Raw genomic sequence first — 11,258 nt, forward strand, 5'->3', positions numbered from 1 at the left:
TATGTTGTCAGCGCTTAGTACTGAGATTAATGTCATTTTAGATGACAAATTTGAAAACCAAGCTGCATAAACCTGTTTTACAAACATTCAAATAAAAATGTAAATATTATACATCATTGCTTAGAGATGTGTAGGAAAACTGCCAAAGATACAGATTAAACAACATTTACAGAGATTAGTCTGCACGATAGTTAATGAAAGTTTAATGAACAATTTTCTCAATACATCGACGTTCAATGGATTGATACTCAATGTTTCCCGCCGCCTCAATGTTTCATGGATTACAATGAAGGTTGTAATGCTCCTTGGTAAAGTCATGTATTAAAAAAATGATTGAGGATCATTTTTCATGAGACAAACAACTTGGAGGCTCCTTTCGCGACGGTATATTACATCAAATCCATCAAAATAATGCAAATGATAGCACATTACCAAATATGTACTAGACGTTTTTAACAATAGCAGCGATTTACTATAAATACTCGTCCATTTTCTGTCTAAGACTATAATATTAAAATGATAAATGATAATAATGAATGATTGCACCTTTACTGAAAGTGTCTTTAAAACAATCGATTAAAACTTATTTACCTGTGTTGTATACATTTTCACGATATTTTTATTCATCTGATGAAAATAACATAATAATTGTTCGTTTAAAATATCCCCATAACAATTGACGTATATTTCTCAGACGCAAGCCACAAAGTACACACCATTTCAGAAACCCTTTCCCCGGGTAGCTTCCGGACGGTACGGGAAAGAAAAGCATACCTAGGCACTACGTTCCGTTCTGATCTACACGTTTCACACCCGGGACGGAAAACACAGACACAACCTATCATTGGGGATCGTTATTGGATTGAAAATATTCCCATTTCCATGGATTTCACTGTAACAATGGAGCAAAAACAGAAAATCAACCGTTCTAACCTCCCGATCGATAATCACCAGAAGAAGCTGGTCTATTGAGCGCTTACCATTGGGCTTGGATTATGGATCGATTCTAGGATTTCCCGGTTCATCAATACCCATCCCCCACAACTCCAAACGATCCCCTGGCAATTTGGGTGGCAATGGGAACAGAATGGGAAACAAACCTGGGAGTTCGTTGGGTTTTGATTTCCTTCCGATCCATTCGGCTCCCACGGACAGAACGAGAAAACTCTCCCACTTCGCGTACATACATCCACCGATAAAATCCATTCAGGAAAAAAAACTGCCTCGGTAAGACCCATTTTTCTCTAGCAACGCAACGAAACACATTCTCCACAGTTGTTTTGTTGTGGCATGATTGTTTCCATGGTGAATTTCTAAGATCCATCCAATGCCCCACCCGCAACATCCAATGCTCGATCTCACACACCATACCCATTAGTGGCTTTATGCCATATCCATTCGTGTCGGATTCATTTTCATTCTGGATCCCCAGGTTTTCCATCCCGCCACCATCCAGCACAAACACTTAATTCCTGCCTGATGTACCCGCAACCTGTGCTGTTTGTTTGTTTGTTTGTTTGTTTTGCTTCGTTTTTAACCCGATATACACGGCCGATCGGGATTGATGAGAAAATAGGGCCTCGGCGCAGCCCAATACCACATTAAGCATCCCATTTGTGGGGCCGCAAAAATAGTAATCTGCAAAGGAGCTGGCTTCGTTGCTGGCTTGCTCCGCTCACTGGCCAATCATAGACTGGCTGGGCTGTGGTTTGTTTAGCTCGAGGTGGCAATAAACGAAATACGAAAAACACACATACGCTCGGAAGCAAACGCACCGATAATGTGGTGGGGTGGAAGATTATATCTGTAACTATGTAATGTGCGATCGTTTCTTCCGACAATCGTGAGCCTCTGCCGTAATGGGAAGCGGGTGAAACTTCCTGTGCGAGGTTTGTTTACGGAACGTGCAACACTTCGCTGTAAAATTGCTAATGATAAGCGTGGATTAAATTGGAACGGATAGAGCAAAAGACCTCTTTTCGATTTGGTCAACATTGTAGATCAACGACGATCGCATCCAGCATTCCAGTCTATTAGGCGAGGGCGTGAGGAATCGATTCTAGTATCTTCCTTTAAGGAACTCTGTAGATTTTCGCTTAAATTATGCATCACCCCGCTATTTTGTTTCCTTCATCCCAGGTTGCAGCTGCTTCTAACTGAAGAGATTATCATTATGCAGTCGACGGCTCGATCGGCTAAAGAGCAATCTGTATTCCTTGGGATTTTAAGCAAAGCTGAGCTCATTTGCGAGTTAATCGAGGTAGGTGCAGCAGATCTGAAGTATACAAGGAGCTCTGGGAAAATTGCATCGAGAGCAATAACAGAATGAAATCAATAGATGGATCTCAGATAAAGAAGAGGATTGTAATCTATTTAGCGAGCAATATTTATTGATATTGTTTGGCTACTACAATGTACAGTGCTTTGTACTTGATAAACTTCCAATAAGTAAGAAGTCTATATTAATTAGTGTTGGAAAGGCATATTTTCTTCGCTGATGAAGACGCCGCCAGTTGCTAGAGTCGATGAACATATCGATGGGCTGAGCATGAGTAAAAGTGAAAAATTAAACTTTGGCTTGGAATTGAAGACTTGGAAGTGAATTGCGCTGCAGAAAATAATACCCTAATGGAAATATCCACTGGAAGTTAAGAAGTTTGTAGTTTCCCCCCAATTTTCTTTCATAACCTCAGGAACAATATGCATTGGCGGTAAGAAAAATTACTTGCTCCACATCCATTACTTTCGCAGATCATTTGAATTACCATCTTCTACCGTGTGCGTTACCAGTTTTTGCAGACTGCTGCCAGTTCACATCTCAATCATCAAACTACACCACCACCATTCATTTGGAGCTACCGGTGCACGAACAGACCGCACTGTATCGACATATTATTGCTCCGTAGAATAATTATAAGCTTCATCTTCACCAAACCCTTCACCAACCAATGCGCCCGGCTAGTTTTCCGTACACCTTTGCACCCATAAGCACACCTAGTTGCACGTCATCATCTTCCGTTCCCGTGCTAAGAGACCGGTGCTAATTACAAAGGATTGTGCGGAAAGGATGGAAGCCGGATAGTTAAAAGCATATAGACACGATTGTAAGAACGCACCAGCAAAACACTCTCCCCCAATCCGGGAACAAGGCGAGCACAAGGTATAAAAGCACTTCTGCACCCGGCGGGCGGCCATCTTGTGTCGGTCGGACGAGTTTGGCCGATTGGCATGAATTATTCCCTGGAAAATGATTATCTACGCTTCACATTCTTTCCATTCGCCATCAAAAACCATCAAACCATATCTCCTGCTTTCGTTTGCGCGTTTGCGTTGTGTGGTTCTTGCGGAAGAAGATTGTTGCGTTTGTGCGCTCTTCTCCATCCAGAAATGGAGACTATTTTTGGATTTCATTCACCATGCAGTGCAAAACCATTTCACAACCATACCCTATAGGAGAAAGCTTGCATCTTCTTGGTTGCAGCTGATGGATCGTTGGATCATGATCCTTCGGCGAGGGAACCTTGATCTGGTGAACAGTTCTACGATGCCGATCGAGACGTGAGACGGCCACGTTTCCAGAATTTATTGGAGCACACGGTGTGGACGGGCAATGGCCCGAGATTAAATCAAGGTTCTGCACCACTACCCGCCGTTAAGCCTGTCCGTGCTGCAGCGTGTCCTCACTGGCAGATGTTTCCAGTCGTGGACGTGTTTCTTCACCTTCCTCGGCGGTTCTTCCGCCACTCGAGTTTTGAGGCAAACGCGCGCAGACGAATAAGTCACCTGTAGCTTCTCGAGCATCGTCCCGTAAGCGTAATAAAATTAAAGTGTTCAGCGGAACGAGTGTCGGGGGTTAGCTTTCCGGGCCCGTGACAAGCAAGATTCCATCGTTCCCGTTCCATTTGTGGTTGTTGCCAGGCGATGCGGAACCATTCCGATTTTCCCGTGCCAGCCAGGCCGTGTAGCTAAACTCTCCCGGACGGTAAAGACCCTCCAGAAGTCCGGAACGCACCAGTTTGCTCTCGGTACAGGTGGTAGATGGAAGAAAGAACACATAACCTTAGAACCCTGCGCCCTGGCCAGCATTCGTTGGCTACTAAACGTACCCATAATGTGGTGGTAAGTTATTATGCCACCAAAAGAAAGAAGTCGGCAGATAGCACCAGAGCAACCAGCGGCATCGGACGCGAATGTTCGTATATTAGCGCAAAAAATGATATACTAAACCATTAACGTACAATGGTTCACCGACTATATACCTTGGAGCAACGGGACACCTTCAACATTGCCACTACCACAGCATTTCACCCAGAACGTCCAGAACAGCTATGCTCTATTCTGGGGTTTCCTCGGGTTTGGCCTCCTTAAAAGCAACATTCTCGTGGCATTTTCAACAATTGAATGTGAGGATTGAACCCGTTTCGAGTGGTCTCTGGTGCGAAGGGAACAACAATTGTGCCACAACACGCTCCGGTCTTCCACAGGAGCGAGGGCCCGCCCGGACCTTGATATAATGTGGCGATCTTTCCCGACACGGGGAACCCACCGAAGAGAAAGTGCAAGAAGTGGAACAATAAAACTTCAAAACAATTCCACACCCGCCCGGGGTGGGTGGAAGATACCGTCCTCACACACCCGCAAAACACTATGGACACATAAATTGTTCCGCTCGGGAGCGCCGTGTGTCGTTGAACCGAAATCAGTGACTTCAGGGGTAGTTTTATTCATTTTTTAAACCCTTCCAGCTTGCCGGCAAAGCTGCTCGGAAATATCTGATCGAGAGCAGAATGCGACACGAATGCCGTGAGTACGGAAATTTGCCACGGTGCAGGTGTTCGGAATGCGGAAAAGGAAGACTCCGGGGAAGATTTTTTTAGGGAAAAATTAATGAACCCCACGGTGGATGCGTTGCTTTCCTCCGGCCAGGTGAGCCTAACCAGGTGAGCCTCACTCTTAAAACAATGACAATCGAATGGCGCGAATGGGAAAAGTGGGCGGATTTTGCTGGAAGTTAGCGTTCCAAATGTGGCACGGTGCGTTAATTACAGCCCAGAACTGGCATAATGACATAAACTTTGATCTCGAACACGGTCGCTGGATAGGTAAAATTTGATGATAAGATACGGTAAAGGAAATGGGAGTTTTTGATAATGTTACATACATAGTTATCGTTTGATTGACTCAATTAAACCATGGTAAAGATTGTGCATTGTTTTGTAGATTTCACGATTAATAGTTAGATACATCTTTGAAAGAGAGCAAATGTAGTATAAGTAAAATAACTCCTTTTGATGAAAAATGTTCTCTAAATTCGCGTTTATTATGGAGGTAAATTGCAATTGTCTACCAAGATAATATAAATAGACGTAATCAAAACATTCAGACGACAGAGAGAGTTTGCTCTGGTCACGATTGTAAATTTAATACCATCTCCAAAATCTCGGGATTACGAGATGTTGAACACAAAAAAGGTTATGTTTAGTGTTGGGTAATTCAGATTCAGATTCATGAATCTGAATGAATCTTTGAACTGAATGAATGAATCTGAATCTCTACTCCAAAGATTCATGAATCCTCGAGATTCATGAATCCTCCATGAATTCATGCTTCTCTTCGGAAACACAATTTGCTGGTGTTTTTTATGATTTTTTTTTATACAGATGAAGTTATTATTAGCACTGCTAGCATTCCTAAAGATAGATTACTTATACCCAATCGTGCTGAATTTTATTCTAGAGACTATAACTTTATGTTGCCCTTAGAGTAATCTCAAGGTGTTGAGTGCTTTTTTAGAAACTATAAATATTTGGATAATTTCAAGAATGAACATAGTTGTGTACAAAATAATTAAATCTGTTGAAAATTCATGAATCTCTGAGAATTCATTAATCTCTGAGGATTCGTGAATCTCGAGGATTCATGAACATCGAGGATTCATGAGTCTCGAGGATTCATGAATCTCTAGGGAAGAAGACCCTCCTTCGCAAGTGGATGCAAATTTTCAACAACAAACTATCAGCGAGACATCCATTTAGTTTGAAGGGTCTTTCAATTTCTACGTAGCATTTATCTGGCTATGGGTACCTTTTTCTGCCACATCAGTTTGTTATTGAGAACCCTCCTCTAATATGTGTGTGTTAGGCCTAGTTATTATGCCAAATTTAAAACACCTTTCCCTCTAGTCCTATCTATCAGAAATATATTAGAACAGCATTCGATAGATTTGCAACATTTTGAAGATAAATGAGAATTTTGAAGGCATTTAAGATCTTTAACATAAAGAAAAGTCATCGTTTGGAAAATATTGACTCAACATCAATGTTTTTTAAGGTGCTGTTTTTTTTATTTCAAATAGGGAAACTTTGGAACAAAACCCAAATATGCTACCATTAATCTTTGCAAATTTGTCTATATAACGAAGTTTTCAAGATTTCTACAACTTGTACGATAATCTCATCCATCTGAATCTGATCCATCCATCCAGACATCTGACTTTAACTACTTTGCTCATCTCACATCTGACTTTAACTACTTACTCATTTGGATTTGGAGAAAGTCATTTTCACTATTTTTGACTAAGGGTCTATTGATGAAATTGAAGGATTTTTCTCTTTTTTGTGGTAACAAAGAACCTTGTTAACTCCATAACTATTCAAAATAGAACTTCATTGTAATACAAGAAACGGAAAGAACTTCATCAACAACATGATCAAATTACAGATTAAAAAAGTTCAACGATATGGAGACTAGTCTAGTCGAAAGTAGTAATATTCGAAGTTTGTGCGATTTACATCCAATTAGTGATATCGTCTACGGAATCGTATAAAGCAGTGATACTATTAAGCTGCTGCTATCAATCCCACGCGAAAGAGATAAATTAACGTTCTGCACTACATTTTATGACTCAATTAGCAAACGTGTCCACGAATTATCTACCGCGTAATGATGACATATCGATTATTTATTGACCAACCGGCGCCCAGTAACGATCTGCGAAAATTCGCTTCAACGATACGATACTACGACGAGTGGTAGGACTGTTCCTTTTTTTTTCTTTTCCCCAAGCACGGTGAACGGTGATATGTTTGTTTACGTACGCGAGAAGTTAATTTTTCCATTACTTTTACTTAACTTTCCCTGCCCACGATTACCACTGGCAGTCGTTTAGCGGTTTTTATTTGTACCATTTCGTACCCGTTCGTATGTTTCGTCATCCTGCGCGCGTTACCTTCAGGAAGATGCGCCACCGCTTCGTGTGCAGTTAATTAACTGCACAACATCCAATCTCGTACGATCGCGCTACGTTACGCGAATCGCTCTTATCTTACGCAGGCGCGCAGTTGAAACGCGTAAGTAAGGAGGAAGCCGCACTAGACAACCGAAGCTTGGAAACGGTCGCTAGAGCAAGGCTGGGCAAGCTCGCGCGGAACGCATCTTCACCGGGCTTACAACACTTTGATCAGTCAAATTACGTTCAGGATCAATTAAACAGAAATAAACATCCATTACCGACGGGGCCGGCCGGCCTTTTTGTAATGTCGATGCGAACCGCTGCCAGTCGGCGGTGTCATAATTATCAGTTGTAAAAGTGTACTTTATTTATGTGTTCATCTTTTGCCTTTGCGTCGGAACTCGTTGCCAGATACGCGCGGGTAAGCTCCGTACCCATGAGAATCAACGGCAAGAACTTCTGGAGACCGGTGCTGTTCTTTCAGGTTTGAGAAGTAATTAAAAGTCTCGAGTCTCGTTTGCTCTCGCGCGTACCCGCATTTCTTAACAGGGATCCAAACGACAAGAAGCAAGCCTTTCCGACCGTTAACGTCAGTAATGATCCTTCCCGAGCGATCACCGGACCAGTGATCATGCATTTCATAGTGTTTCTTTCGGACGCAACACATTTGACGGGTAAAGTGCCACCAGAGATGGTGAAAGATTTAGTAAGTGATTGAAAATTAAAAAGTTGGACGATAGCCGAACACCATTTGGAAGAAACAATTTTAACAAAGTAGCGGAAATTTAACTATTTCCTTAAGTTATTCATAAAACATCTGATCAGCTCAACTTTTAAATATAAAAAGTAAAATATAACCCAAAATTCGAGCCGCTATTGATAATATATAATAATGATATAATCAATATATCATCATACCAACAACATCCTACGTCATTTACAGTCCGTAACTTAACTATACGGCACCATTTTTTTTTTTGAGAATGACACACATAAGTTGAAGAGAATACAAAATTACATTTTTCTATAGTTTACGCATATATCCTAAGGAGGTGTCAAAAGTCTAATTATTTAATCTTTCCGACTGCCATACCCTTCGAAACTGTTTGACTGAATTCACTAGGAATCATTTGTGCGTATCCAAACGTATTGTCACTATATTTGCAAGAAAAAAGTGCATAAAAGTTATAATTACCACATTGCAGATATAGTTGTAGTAATGATGCTCGTCTTCTCGAAGTGCTTCTCGAAAGCAGACTTACGCTTCCTCAACACTACGACTTGACAATTGCTAAAGCTTTGCGTGTACTAGGATTTGTCGTACGTGTTTGTAAATATTTTATAAATCCTTTTTGTTTGAAATCGCTGTTTTGTTCATTAGTTCGTTCCGCTATTGAATTTGCTTGTATAGCTGCTACGCTTCTGGTCACCGCTGAAACAACATAGAATAGCTAAAATTAAAGCTACTCAGTGGAAATTTACAAAAATACTATTTTACCAATTTCCTTGGTCCAGTAATGTCTCCTGTTCTAACTACTGGTCTAGATGTTTACTCTTTGGACTAGAATCATTAAAACATAGATCTACGACACACAGCGCCAATGACTCTATTATTAAAATGACGGAGGCACGCAATAATACAAGTAATTTACAAAGACAATTAACTAAGTTAGGAATTGTTTAAGAATAATTTTTGACGATCCTTATACCTTACTTATGTGTTTAATTATTATATAGGCACTTTATGCTAAATAGCTTAGTTATACAAATCTTCTTCTTTATCGGCACAATAACCTCAAGAGTACGATTCGGATTGGATTTTGGTCCGGTCCGTTCGTGTGAAGGCCGGCTACCATCATGCCACCGGGCCGCACCAATTATACAAATAAAGGAATAAAACTTTGGACGATGAAAATATTATAATTAAGCAACTTAGTTCAACTCCATCTTTGTACTTATTGAAGATAGCAATTATCTTTTAAAATTATTCATATAAAGAATGGTAAGGTTTGTGTCCTCTTATATCACTCACAATATTTGTAAACCCTAATAATAATGTAGCGAATATTTGATGTCTCAAATGTAAATTCTTTCTATGCAATTAAATGTGTCTTTCAAACAAATTAAAAGAAAGTTGGTACGCAAAAGCCTTTATGAATTGGTCATTTAGTCAGAAAAAATAATATGTAACACTGGGGTGTACTAATGACTTCGATGAATTCTCGTTAAAATACCACAATTAATTAATGAATGGAATCAACTTCAGACGTACCACAAATACCGCTTACCGGATGCAGTTGCAAGTGCATAATTTCTCATGTGAAAACGATTGTTTATACTTGGTCCGTTAACTTCCGAATTTGGATGCGTTCTTTCTCTCGAGCTTTAAGCTCTCCAAAAGCACACCGAAGCTTGAAAGCTGCTACGTTGAAGTAAAGCTGTAAATTGGGGAAGATAGTTTTATCCGTGTTGATCACTTCTGCGAATTTTAAAATATTTTTAGTACATAATTCATAGATTTGTGAATTGAAAGATAAATTTATCAGTTTGCCGTAGCGAAATTCACACAATTTCGATAAACACCGAGCTGGCCTTTCTTCCGAAAAGAAAGAATTGTATAAAAACCTGATCGAAAATGTTCGATAAAAAATAACTGCAGCAAAATCCACTAAAACAAACGGAAATTCCTTTGCGAATGTTGCGAGCGTTGGTGCTACTCGACCATAATTAGACGTAGAGTTATTGCAATAGTCCAGATGAATTCGTAGTAAACGAAGTAGTTCAGTACATCCTGGAGAATAAAAAACGAACTTTCTTCTTTTGAATGAAGGTTTGTACATAAATCTGCTTCGGATTATTTGAGACCCATGTATTTGCAATAGGAAGATGGTGGAAACCGTTGCTTCGTTCCTGAATTGGCTAACGAGACGATCACTATTCTTTTAGAGGCACGACTTCGATTATCTGCTATCAATAGTTGATACAAATGTTAACAAATACAAATTAGAGTAATGCGACCCTGAACGTGTTAATGAATGCACTCCAATTCGAGTCATGCTTTTACGGTTAAGGAAAGATTTTTTAAATAAAAATGTCTTAATATCTACCATTCTGCACCGAATCCTAGCCAGGCGGCTAGTTTCTTAGTTTCGGACTTAGTTTAGATCCTTTCCACCATACAATGTTTGAAATCTTGAACAAAAGTGTATTCCGGCTGTTTATGGCCTCATCCGACTCACCCCCATCAAGTTTTAATGGTAATTTTCAAATTTGTAAATCCTTAATACTTCTACAGCCAGTGGCAATCACGACGGTTTAGGACGCTGAATAATTCTTTTGTTGGACAATTATCTATCATCGTTCGTCAGGATCTGTTTTCACATTTCTTTAACAAATAAATTGCCTTAAACCGCGCGCAATAATCAATCCGAAAGTATGATTCAACGTACCCAATAGTTTCGGTTTTTGTTTACAATCTACGGGCATTTCGAATCTGACGTTTCTCCAGGATTGAGTTTTATGCCATTGCGCAAAAGTGACAGTTGTGCATTAACCTGCCAAATAAGTACAATTGACAGTTCGGAAGCTTACAAAATATGTTTTGAAATAAACTGCAAGTTCTAAAACTTCTACATTAAATTATGAAATTTACACTCGCATACCTACGCATTTTATAACTGGTTTATTGCCGACCGACTTGTGGTCCTCATTTATTTTACAGGAAATTTCGGCAAATTTAACTCAATCCTAGACTTCATTGAAAAACACATGGTTTCATTACAGTTTACAATAGATGTAGCAACAAAAATAAAGTTGCAACAAGGAAACACAAATAAACAAAGATATTTTACGTGTCAATTATTGACTCTTAACTGACGCTCTTCTGCATACTTCAACTTGAAAGGTCTTCATTTGTTAGTTGGGAAATCGGTTCGAAGCTAGATGAGAATGTTCCGCTGTTCAATGTTTACTGTTTAATTTTCCCTGCACGCGCATCGAGACGGTTTTCGCGAAACGACTCTGGCAA

The sequence above is a fragment of the Anopheles moucheti genome, chromosome 3, assembly GCF_943734755.1.
Source record: "Anopheles moucheti chromosome 3, idAnoMoucSN_F20_07, whole genome shotgun sequence".
Lineage (NCBI taxonomy): Eukaryota > Metazoa > Arthropoda > Insecta > Diptera > Culicidae > Anopheles > Anopheles moucheti.